This window comes from Botryllus schlosseri, chromosome 4, assembly GCF_051294905.1.
Source record: "Botryllus schlosseri isolate E-star chromosome 4, Bs_hap1, whole genome shotgun sequence".
NCBI lineage: Eukaryota > Metazoa > Chordata > Ascidiacea > Stolidobranchia > Styelidae > Botryllus > Botryllus schlosseri.
In genome coordinates this window covers 22,062,915-22,075,715 of record NC_137239.1, presented here as the reverse complement: position 1 = coordinate 22,075,715, position 12,801 = coordinate 22,062,915, and the positions used below count along the sequence as shown (strand labels likewise).

At 39.3% G+C, this 12,801-nt stretch overlaps 1 protein-coding gene and 1 long non-coding RNA gene across 43 annotated transcripts in view; one reads left to right on the top strand and one right to left on the bottom strand.

Annotated features, from left to right (window-relative positions):
• LOC145437410 (uncharacterized) overlaps nt 1-12,801 on the bottom strand; it is a 183,328-nt gene that overhangs the window by 34,192 nt on the left and 136,335 nt on the right. The window lies entirely within an intron of this gene.
• On the top strand, nt 501-1,079 carry LOC145437407 (uncharacterized). The gene is made up of 2 exons (XR_013914657.1): nt 501-822; nt 879-1,079. It is a non-coding gene; the product is annotated as an uncharacterized LOC145437407 (long non-coding RNA).

Below are 12,801 nucleotides of genomic sequence, written 5' to 3'. Positions count from 1 at the left end.
TTTCAGTTATTGTGTAAACATTTTGAAAACATACGAACTGCCATATTTTTAATTAACGTTTACTAATCGCGCAAAGTGTTGAAGCCGTATCCGACACAACTTGTCACCAATGCTCATTGACTAAACTAGGCGCCTTATAATATGGGGGAGGGCACCATGCCATGATATTCTCTAAAACGGGGTGTTCAAGTAAACAAAGAATTAGTAGCACATTCCATATCAATACTATCATTTACATCCCATGATATGGACGACTGCCTATTCTGTCAAAAATTGACCCCGCCTGGGATGCATCAATATGAATCAAGCTCTTTACTCCTTCCTCATAGCTTTTGGCAGTCCATGTGAACGAATTACGATAGTTTTCAAAACTACTTACTTGAGTAGCTTTAAAGTCAGTCAATTCTAATTCTACTCCAAGTAGTTTTAGGTTGCTTATGGAAGAAGTACTTCTACTCATACTTGAGTAGATTTTTTCATCGCTACTTGTACTTCTACTTGAGTAGCTTTCTTGACTACTTTGACCACCTCTGGTAGTGCTCACCGTACTACAATATAATATGATCTAAAATTATCAGGTAAAGCTACCTTGAGGAGATGCTGAGGATCGGAGCATAGAAAAATTGACCTTTCAGGAGCCTACGGATTTGGATCAGTAAAGAGTCCATCTAATGGAATCTTCTTTGTCCCAGCAATAACCTGGGCCTAATTTTCACGTCACGGAATATGGTGGGTCTATGCGATCGTCTCATCAAAGAAATGCCCAAGTTGGCCCTTGGAACGTTCACGCAAGATGTGCTAGAGGCATTTTTTGGAAATTTAGTAAGATACTTAAACGTAATAAGGCGTTAGATTATTGACTGGGATTGTGATTGCAGAGACAAATGGGGAGAAGACGGACAAATCCGGATATTCCACAGCTAGCGTACGACATCCATCATGTCACCCAATCAAAGGCAATGAAAAGATCGGCAAAGCCCTACGATGCATCCCCAATACCCAAGCGAAAGTCGATTGAATAATATATATAAGATAATATTAAATATTGAAAATAATAAATACTGAGGATATATGTGTCAGTTTGATATGTCACCATTGCGAAGTGGACTGCCAGCTGATATTGGACAAAAGCCAACACACCAACGTCAAGGTTTCAGCCATAGTGTTGGTTTACCTCTTTTTTACATAGGAGGAATCTTTGCATGGCTAGGCAGTATCAACATGCAAAGCAAGAAGACTATGTTGCCCAAAAACTGGATTATTTTATGACAGCTGACTTCGAAGAGAAATAGCTCCAGTTGTGACTCGTTGATACATCTTCCACCGCAATCATATTATGTTCAGATTCGAGAATCATTGTGCCAAGCCATAATTATTCCATATTAATTATGCCTGGATTATGAAAACATATTCTCTTTATTTAGCAATACATACTAAAACCTATCTCTGATTATTAGGGCGTTTTTTGACCACATAATGTTAAAATTGTAGCCAACTTCTTATCTTTATTTCTGGTATAGGAACTATAGCTGTCCTAACGAAGTAGTTTAGCATCGAAAAACGTTTTTGGCTCAGAAATAGGCAACTTTTTACCACTACGATTTTGACAAATTTTGACATGTCAAAAAATGGCCGCTCTAATGATTATACAAACCAAAATAGTTCAAGGAAATCTCAGCCGAAGTCAATATTGAAACCAATTAATAATGGAGTGAATATCATGACTTATTTTGCTCATGAAATATCCTCCTGATATTAATGCAATGATAGCCGCGCCAGTGCCTGTGTACTGTATCACTAAATAACCTGTTGTGATTGCCCTATATCCTATCTGCACCAAACATCAATCTGGCCAATAACCTGCCGCTTCATGCTATGAAGCGACAACAAATCTGACGGCATCTGGGCTCTCGACCGTGAATCACGTGTTGCCCATCTATCCGTAGGTTAGTTATCTATAGTATTATTATAGAGACTGTAGTGTAGGATGGAGTGCAAACCCATTGTTCGGTGTTCAGAATGGTCACGCTTGACTTAGGCTTCTCACTACTATGTTATTTATTGTTTATGTCAGGTACGCAGAGCTTGTTTGGCGATCCAGTTGCTAGTATTTTGCGAATGTAGGTGTTGAAAGTTGGCGTTAGTTTATATTTGGGGATTTGCCATGTAATATTTGTTAGAGCAGACCACCTCTTTTTTACTATGGCAGGGGAGTCAAGGTAATGGCGAGTTTGCGAAACCGGTACCAACATCCTGTCAAAGTTTTATTGGTAGAATAACTGCATTAACATAATGATACTTGCCACAATGACAAATTGTTAAACTGCATTTGGAGCAATTTACGTATATCGAATCTCGCCTACAGATAATAAGTTCATAAAAATGCCGACAAGTAATTAATTGCGCAATCTCCGGATGTTGCTATACTCCAAGCTACTTTTGGATCATTGGTAAGAGCTTTGAGTGCCATATGCCAACTCATGGTAGACATTTTGCACAGCGGTTATCGGGCAGTTATTCTAGAAATCCGGATATCTCACAAGTTCGATTTTCTATCAGTACTTGTGTCAGCGAAAGGCCATAAAGAGGACGAAGCAGGTCAATACAACATACGCTCATGCTTCAATCAACCCATGGACAAGTGTCTGTGATGATCCTCTGCCTAAATCCTAGAAGTCCGACTGAAGTGGCATGGGTGATTTTATTTTTGATTTTTTTCCACTTGTATTATTCATGTGTGTGTATGAATTGTATGTGTTTACTTTCGTTGAACGTCTGAGAATTATCCAAGTAATTGGTTTCGTAAAGTAGATTTGGTCTAGGAGTTGCAAAATTTCATCAGGAAATTGTAGGTGGCTGCGTTACAGATTGCTGGGTATATCTTTGCGTCTATCACAAAAATATTCATGACATTAATATTAGGGGCCGTTTTTAGAAATTTGCTCGGTAGGCGAAACCTACTTGAGTACTCCAAATAAACAGATTTTCTTCGTTACTGAACACTTCGTGTGTGCTATACGGTGAATCGTGCAAAGGTGATCAAAGTTGTTATCGTTCGTTCTAATGTAGAAGTAGTGATTTTCAAGTTGGTTTAAAAGTAGGTACACTAGGCCTCGTTTTGTATTGAAAACTGTCAAGTAGTAGAAGTAGTTTAAAAACACGAAAGGAAGTAGGGGGAATCTACTTGGAGTATAAGTATAAGTACTTCTATACTAGCCACCTCCACAAGTACATGCGGTACAGTGATAAAAGGATAAGTTTTGAAATGTTTTGTGGTCTCTGTCATGTTTTGTTTAATGTTTAAAATATACCATTCTTCCATTTAACCGTGTATGCTTATATAGGCCTATACCTGTTGTTGTTGAAATGGGTTTTCGGCTATGATATTGATGGATGAGTATTGATAGAACAAAATTCAGTTCAGTTTTAACACTGTTATCAATCATATGCCACACCACAAGATTGTTATAAAATGAAGAGATCAGGCACCTACCTCGGTCGGCCTAGGCTATGTGAGGTGAGGCATGAGGTATATTGCACACTGAACGCAAAAAGTAATAACGGGATAGCATAAAGGACAAACGGCTTTAAGAGGTGGCATGCGACGAAGGATATGATGAGGAAATGAGATTGTGCGCTGTGGTTAATAATCTCGGTCGCTGACTAGTATTTACGATTTAGAAGAGTCAGGGCTGGTTGTCGATCTGTGATATACTATGCACTAGGGGTTTGAAATACCGATAACGTTTGCTCTACCCTAATAGTAATTGTAGTCATTCGCGTGGTGTTGAAAGCGTTCGGTAGTGCCGACGAAGTTCCTCAGAGACGACGTGTCGATGGCGATAGGTTTCGTTAATCACATCAGAGACATATGTATTGTAGGTAGAGCTTTATGACCCGCTAAGGACTGAGGTTAATTTTTGTATCGGATTTAGTCGCATAATGATTTTCATCAAATGATGAGCGCGAAAAAAGTTCCGTGAATATCCTACAACGAAAGAGGATAACCGTGAAGGGCTGTGGATTCAATATTTATTAGCCCGATACCACTGCGTTCGATGCGTCACAATACGATCGTGAGAAGCCTTAGTCGAGCGTGACCATTCTGAAGGCATTTACGTCTGCCAACTATTCGCCGAACTATTTACGTATTATACTGTAACTAATGTGTGTTTTGTTGTTTCCAATACATCATATGATGCTTTTTAATGATGAATGTGCTGCTAACTCTTTGTAATGAAGCTTCTCGAGGAAACAATCAAAAGTTACTATCGATGATGCGGATGAATACATAAACACGGTTTTGAGAGTCAGCACTCCATCCTACAGTCTCTATAGTACTATGATTGCCAGTAAACTCGGCCCAAGGTAAATTCGGCCCGTCGAATTCGGCCGTCGGTGAATTCGGCCGTCGGTGAATTCGACCGTCGGTAAATTCGGCCCTCGGTGAATTCGGCCAGGGCCAGAGTAGCAATAACAGTTACAATACCATTACCTAACCTGAACCCTAATCCTAACCTAACTCTAATCCTAACCTAACCCTAATCCTAACCCTAATCTTAACCTAACCCTAATCCTAACCTAATCCTAACCTAACCCTAATCCTAACCCTAATCCTAACCTAACCCCAACCCTAATCCTAACCCCAACGCTAATCCTAACCCTAAACCTAACCCCTAACCTCCAAAACACTTGATAATATACCGATGGAATTCGGCCCCGTAAACATGGGCATATATATATACATATATATATTTACCTATTAGGCTACTTTGGGAGACAATCGTACTTATTTTTGTAGCAGTTGGGGGACGAAAAAAATTGGGAGACAATTTTGTGTCCCCCTAATTCTTGGTGACATTTTCCCCTCGGTTGCTATCGTCTGTTAAGCAAATCAGTTTGGGACCACGCATATTAATCCCTCATTTGTCCCTTGCAAAAGAAATCAAGCTATGAAGTTGCGAAAATTTCGAGTTACAATGGCGACATTTTGACCCCTGTATAAACCCCGTATTTTGAAAAGTGGCATTAAGTGGACAACCAATAGGGGGGATTTTCTTTCACTTTTCGCGTGTATAAAATGACACCGCTTTGCCTACATGATAGTTTTTGTTTAGAATTCACTCAGTTTAGACCAGTGGTTCCCAACATGGGCGATATCGCCAGTAGTATATACGATCGCTCGCGAACTAGCGTGGGGTTCTTATGGGCGGGGTGGTGACCTGCCTGAAAACCCGGGGTGATGACCCCACCCTTTTAGACCCCCCTTGCGGTGGTGACCTGCCATTGTTTCTTATGGGCGCGGTGATGACCCCACCCTTTCGGGTATAGGCTGCGGTGATGATATACCTTGAAAACTCGTGTTGGTGACCCCACCCTTTCGGTATAGGCTGCGGTGATGACCTGCCGTCTGCTATTCGAGGGAATCCTAACGTTTACGGTGAATACGACTTCGATATATCGTTATTCTTATGGACGCGGCGGTGACTCGTATTGAAAACTCGTGGTCGTGATTCGTACTTTCGGGTATACGTGCGGCGACATGCTAACGATGATAAATGTGTCTGTCATGTATTCTTACGGGATCTCTGGTGATTCGCCATGTGTTCTTATGGGTGCGCTCGCATGTCGCACTTTCGGGTATAGGCATCTCTCGCACATCGCCGTGAAAACTCGTGTTGGCATATCGCGCTTTTAGACCCCCCTTCCGCTCGCACATCGCCATTGGTTCTTATGGGTGCGCTCGCATGTCGCACTTTCGGGTATAGGCATCTCTCGCACATCGCATGGAAAACTCGTGGTGGCACATCGCCCTTTCGGGTATTGGCATCTCTCGCACGTCGTACTTTCGCATGTCGTGCTTTCGCGTATAGGTTGTGTTGGTGATTCGCCATGCGTTCTTATGGGTGTGGCGGTGATTCGTACTTTCGGGTATATACATCTCTCGATCGGTGTTGAATATGTATCAAGTAAATAGTCATGTGAATGAATCTTTGTTAATGTGTATATCGTGCCGCACAAACGGAAACGCGGCTTGTTGTGAGGATTAAGCAGTGCGACCTATATTTCGAATGACCTGTGTGTGGAATTGTTTCACGGCCAGCCGCGTGCTACTATCGATTATTACACTAATCCAGTCAGCACTATTACATTCAGGAGTATTCAGTATTCAGCAGCGACACGAAAAGCGATCAACAAATAACCGCGTTCACAAACTAACACTTCAAAAATGTGTGAAATAGTTTGCAAAACCCCGCGATCGCTGACAAGATAATGTCTCGGGCATAACCATTTTAGTGACTTGGTGTTAAAGACATACCGATCGCTCACAAGGTAATATTTCGGTAATTAGTTTGTCACAGAGCCGTCGCAGACGGTGATTCGAAAACCAACAATTTGACACTTTCTGGTGCTTGCTATATGTTTTGACACTTCGGAACGTGGTTGACTTTAGTTGTATGATAAGAATCATGTGAATATACAAGTAATGTGTCAATTTGTCAACTTGAAATGAAACTTACTACACAAACCAAGTTGATTCGTATCTGAATGTGTTAATTCGGTACAATTCTAATTATTTTGAGAAATCTTTTGATTCGACCGTAACCGAATATTACTGACGCCGACTTTCAGCCGCATCGAATTATTCGCACATTCCGCGCCGCTGTTTTCGCACTTATAGAATCAATACAACTATAACTCTACAAGAATCAAGAATCACAAGTATGTGTATTATACAGTTATTGTCTTTATCAACACGAAATCAAACTCTTAACAAAAACACGCAACTAATCATTTGCCAGCTCTAACATTATCAAAAAATTCCAGTATTGTTGATTGAAAATCCTCGAGTCCTTATTATCAAAAACGTTATAGTACGGTGTCGGAATCCATTCGCGGGGTGTACTAAAGCTAAATCCAGATAATCCAAAATGAAATATTTGGACTTTGACATAGTGTGAATTGAAATAGGATTGAAAAACATGACTACCAACTTCCCCACAGTCCCGTTTCGATATTATACACACATTTGATTTGAAACAAGTAATGAAACATTACAACTCTATTCACGGTCTGGCTTTCCGTTTGTCAAAGAGATATTTTTACATCTTACCATACTCAAAAGAATTATTCACAACATTACCAATTGTTAAAAATCTAGTTTTCAATTACTTGATTATATCACTGCAACTCATGAATTTGAATTAATTCATCCTGGTTGTATTAGTATGCTCGGTCTTTTTTTATTCGATTGTAAAGGTTGTTACTATTCTGAAGACAAAGTATTTACTAATCGGTGCATATACGTTTTGACTTGGACATATTATATTTTGAGTATACGAGATTTGAATGTCTGAACAATAACTGAGAAATAATTTATCACAATTAAATCCGTATATTACAGCGTAAAAGATATTTGAATGTCAGCAACTCGGTAAGGTCATAGTTACTACCACATTACCTAATTTACCCGACCAACTCGTCATGATCATTCCCGAAATCAACACAAACATGACTACTGACTTGAGTTAACCACAAAACAGCATCAAGTTTTAAATCCACTTGTAGCTTACGGATTATTTGAATGCGGGTTATGTTTTGTTGTAATTGAGTGTACGGAAATAGTATTACGTCTTGACATCTTACCATCTTACGATATTCAAAGAGTCAACCACGAAAACATTGTCAAGTAAATCCGTTACCCGACCAACTCAAACAGTATCAGTATGAAAAACAGCCAAACATACCCGAGTCCATACAATCACTAAAACCTAAAATCCATAACAAGTTCGGTTGTATTCATATCCCTACACATCTTTTTTTTATTCAACTTGAAAAGTCGTTACTATTCTGTAAGATAGAGGAATTACTACGCGGTATATTCTGCAAGACAAACTAATTACTACTCGGTATATTTTGTAAGACAAAAGTACTTACTACTCGATGTTTTGAGTATACGAGATTTCAAAGTCCGAGCAACGTAGTTGAGAATTCATTTCTTACAATCGAACGCAGGTGTTATATTGAATATTATCATGATGTAATCATAAGGATTGATACTTTAGTTTGACATACGAGATTTTGTAATAGTCGATCATGACTTGATTATTGAATCATGACGTAATTACACCGGTGTTGGTTATTGTGATATCAACAAACTTTTCAGGGATATTTTTAATTAACGCATCGATTTGTGAAACGAGGACTTGCATATGCGAAATGTTTTTGATCGGGAAATTAATCCAGGATCGTTCGAATCGTGTGATGAATATTTAATCCTTTCACACCCACCATTGTACGTGCTCAATGTAAAAAAAACAAAAACAATGTGAAGTCTATAGATCTACACTTCAAGGTTTTGATCAGCACAGAAGCAATTGTAATATCTTTACCGATGCGTCCTATTCCACAGACTTGGTTAATACAAACTCATATCAATAATAAAATCACAGTATGTGCTACACTGAAATCTACAGAAAATGTCTTTGTATTGCTGCTCATAGTAGTGATATCGATTTGAACCTCCAGAATAATTGTCATCATCTAACCAAACTACTGAAATTCGTTGTCAATTTGTCTGATGTTCACTGAATGCATACTAGAACTATTTGCGCAACGCACACGATCAGAGAAATCGGAAATTTCTCCCCATTGTCATTCGTCAAAGTATATGTTGTCACAATACTCATCCCGTAAAAGATCTTACTTGTATGTGATTGAATCGCCGGTAATTAACTCGCTAAATCAAACCATAAGGAAATTTCACTCAGTCATCGGATTATGATATTAAACAGCGTCGCTTAATCGGCGTAGAGCGTTTTTCTAAATGCAAATCATACCTGACCAACAGAAAACAATTTTCACTCACCTTGTAATGAAACCAAGCGGTGGGCCTTCGTTCAATATTTTGTTTGTGTCAAATACTTTGCAATAAACACACACACTGGAGTGGTTGAGCTTTACATCATCAAGCTGTCATCTGTAAATCGAGATCACATCCGACTTGTAACTGTATCGTTTACCTAACCGAGTTGTATGCGCAGTTTCATATTTTTATCATTTAGTGATTGCTGAACATACCAAACGATACACATTCACTTCCGAAATACTGCGTTGATCTCAATTCCCTTTATCGTGATAACCGAAGTACATTTGTTTCGAATTCGTAACAAACGACTTTTCTATGACACGATAAATTTTGACAAGTTATGCTTAGAAGATTGGTTGCATATCGCGAAAAATAACATACTGCTCATATTGATACTATTAATCGGTATTTTCACGCGAGTCGATTTTCAAATGAGTAAAATTTATTACATGAGTTTCTCCGCTTAATGTAAATGAAAACTCAGTCGTCTTTTAACATCACAAAGACATTGATAAAAAGTAAGCAATCAAACACAACACTTTGTACGACACTAATTATTGTTCCACACATCTCATTTCATACTAAGTGTATACGAAAGATATTCATGTTACACGAAAATATTTGCTCATGCTACAAACCTGTACAATGATTGGTGGTGTAAGGCCAGCACAATTGTGGTATCCACAGGAGTTTAGTTAACACAATTTACGACACCGAGGTCGCCCCATCTTTCGTAAGACAACAAACCAAGGCTTCAGGATATGTCCATGTCATAACAATAAATCAGCTACTCCAACAACAGAGTACATATGTTTTCTAGCACGCCGCTTACATCTTACACACAAATCAACCCACTTTGCTAACGAAAAGTGCTGAGTCATCACAACAATACAACTAAAACATACTATCATACAAAATGGCCGTTATAGTTTGCACACCAACGATACATCGTACAAGTAGCAAGTCTCGAGAATCCAGTTATTCAAAAAACGTGAAAGTGTTTCTACACCAAGTCGGTATGTTGACGAAAGCATATATTGTAATATCATGATCGATTTACATTCGTTGGTCACAAAATGTCACTACTCTAAATAATTATTTTTCACTCAAAACCTACTTGTCACCATTCGTTTCATCAAGCACGAGTTCAAGAAACCTGCTACGACATGAATTGTTATTTTTATGTTGTGTAAATAGGTAATAATTAATTTTAGTAACACTATATCAACATCATCGAGTTGCGCGAATAGATTTACATGTGGTCTTGTGGTTTTAATCGAAGTATACAGCACGGTCTAATGTAGAGTCATCTCTACTGTAGAGCAACTCGGTAATCGAAATGCATTAAAATTTAAACAACGATCTTGTTTCGTCGCACCAAAAATATGTTTACTATCGCGATACTCTGCACAGGTCGTGTAAATCCTTTTCACACTCGTAATAGTATACCAACAGCTACCGGTGACAACGTTTAACAATACCAACGACACTAAAAAAAAAAACGATACCTACCCAAATAAAATTACCATTTTCACCTGGAGGTCGGTCGTTACCCGAGTAGAAATACCATTGTCCTTTGGAGATTTATCGTTTACCCAGTGTAACAAACCCCTTATCCTTTGGAAATCTATTTTTCTCTGGGTAACAAACCTTTTTCACTTGGAAATATATTTTTTCTCTGGGTAACAAACCTTTTTCACTTGGAAATATATTTTTTCCCCGGGTAACAAACCTTTTTCCCTGAGCAACAAACCATTTTCACTTGGTGGTCCATCGTTTACCCGAGTAAAAATATCATTTTCTTTTGGAGATCCGGCGTTTACCCAGTGTAACAATACATTTTCACTTGGAAAAATACTTTTACCTAGAGTAACTAATCATTTTCTCCTGGGTAACAAACCCTTTTCGTCTGGAAACTATCATTTACCTGAGTACCAATACAGTTTTCACTTGGAAATCTACCTTCTCCCTGGGTAACAATATCATTTTCGTTTTGAAAACTGACAACCACACCGGACAATTTGATATTTTTGTATATTGTTACAACGGGCAGCGACAAAATATACACCAACAACGACTCCGATACATTTGTCTAATCAAATATTCACTTGCTCTGATGCATCCCATCAAAATCATTGGTTACTCACATACAATAACAATGAGCTGTTGTACATCGACATGTATGTTTTCGGAATTGGCGAATAAAGGGGTTTCCGATATGTCCGTGATGTCCGGGTTCGTGCTTTGGATTTTCCAGAGTCAAAATGCCTGAATAAAACACCTCCTCGACTTTGGTAGCTGGTTGATACACGGATAATGGTATTCGGAAAACGGATGAATTTATGTTCCCCATCGCGCCAACAACTCCGGGTTACTTGTGAGTTTCCTCAGGTCTGTTTACTATATTGTGTCTTTACTGATCAATACATGTCGCTCCAGTCAGCTGAAACCGGATCACTAATATGAGAAAGTGTGTGGGGGCCTGATCCGGATATTCACTCATGAACCAACGACCGATATTCAAGTAAACATGTTACAGACAGTGTTTTGTCTCCATGAAAAGTACCAACCATCACATACAAGTAACGTCACGATTGTTCACAAGTATTCGCGTAAACGAGGTGTACAAACAATGTGTCGGTGTACAAACATCATGGAAAACAAATTCATGTTCTCAAGTCTCATCACGCGACGACTCTGTACATTCAATGTGGGCATAGATGACACACGACATGACACAATTGACAGCGCATTATGCCTGTTGATATATTCTCAGTCAAATATGCGAACCATACACAATCATATACCCTGATTTTCGCTGAATATCCACAACACCAACAAATCTGTACATTTCTTTTCCCTCAACCTTGACGATAGAGTTGTCCTCCCAATGTATCAATCGAGTGTATGGTTCATCAGGTGTAAAATCCAAATCAAATGTCACCAAGGTATCGTTTTTCATTTTTAATATTTCCACTACCGCATCTTGCCTGTGTCGTAAAACCACGGTGTGGGGCCAGAGGAATCTATGGACAGTTACGCGTAGTCCCATATTTACTCGTGGGTATGGTTAGGTTACGACAACGTTTTCTCAATGGTCTGTGTGGGTGCACCGTTTCAATACGTAGCTGGATCAACTAGACCGAAAGTTTCCAACCTCGTTTTATAACGACCTATAGAATTACGAGATAGCTCCCTCTTGCGGTGTGATCAACACGAAATAAGCCTTCAACTCGCAGAGACACACCTTGGATTACATTATCTAATCGTAATCGAACTCGAGATTCACACACACACACAGAGTCCCTGTTTACGATTCCAATCCGGAGTCACTGCTCACGATGTTTATCTGTAGTCGTTATGTGGGAGTAGCGACATCTGACATATTCAGCGCGTGAAAGATTGATAACGATGGTGATCACCAAATACATTATACCATGTGAAACACTGCGGCCTCAGCAAAAAAGTTCGCAGGTTAGGACGAACAATACGCGGAGGGATTGAGCGAGTTACGCAACCAGATTATGTCGAAGTCTGGATCACGATACAAGTCTACCTGAGAATCCGAACAATCTTGCAAAATCAAGGTGTGAATCCGTGAAAGGGCTGTACTCGTGTGAGATTGATTTTTCACAAGTTGGGTGGAGGTCGGTTCACACTAAGACCATGTTACGTCCAAATATGGCTGCTTGCCTGTCTCCAAGTCATCTATGCCCGCATTGAATGTACAGAGTCGTCGCGTGATGAGACTTGAGAACATGAATTTGTTTTCCATGATGTTTGTACACCGACACATTGTTTGTACACCTCGTTTACGCGAATACTTGTGAACAATCGTGACGTTACTTGTATGTGATGGTTGGTACTTTTCATGGAGACAAAACACTGTCTGTAACATGTTTACTTGAATATCGGTCGTTGGTTCATGAGTG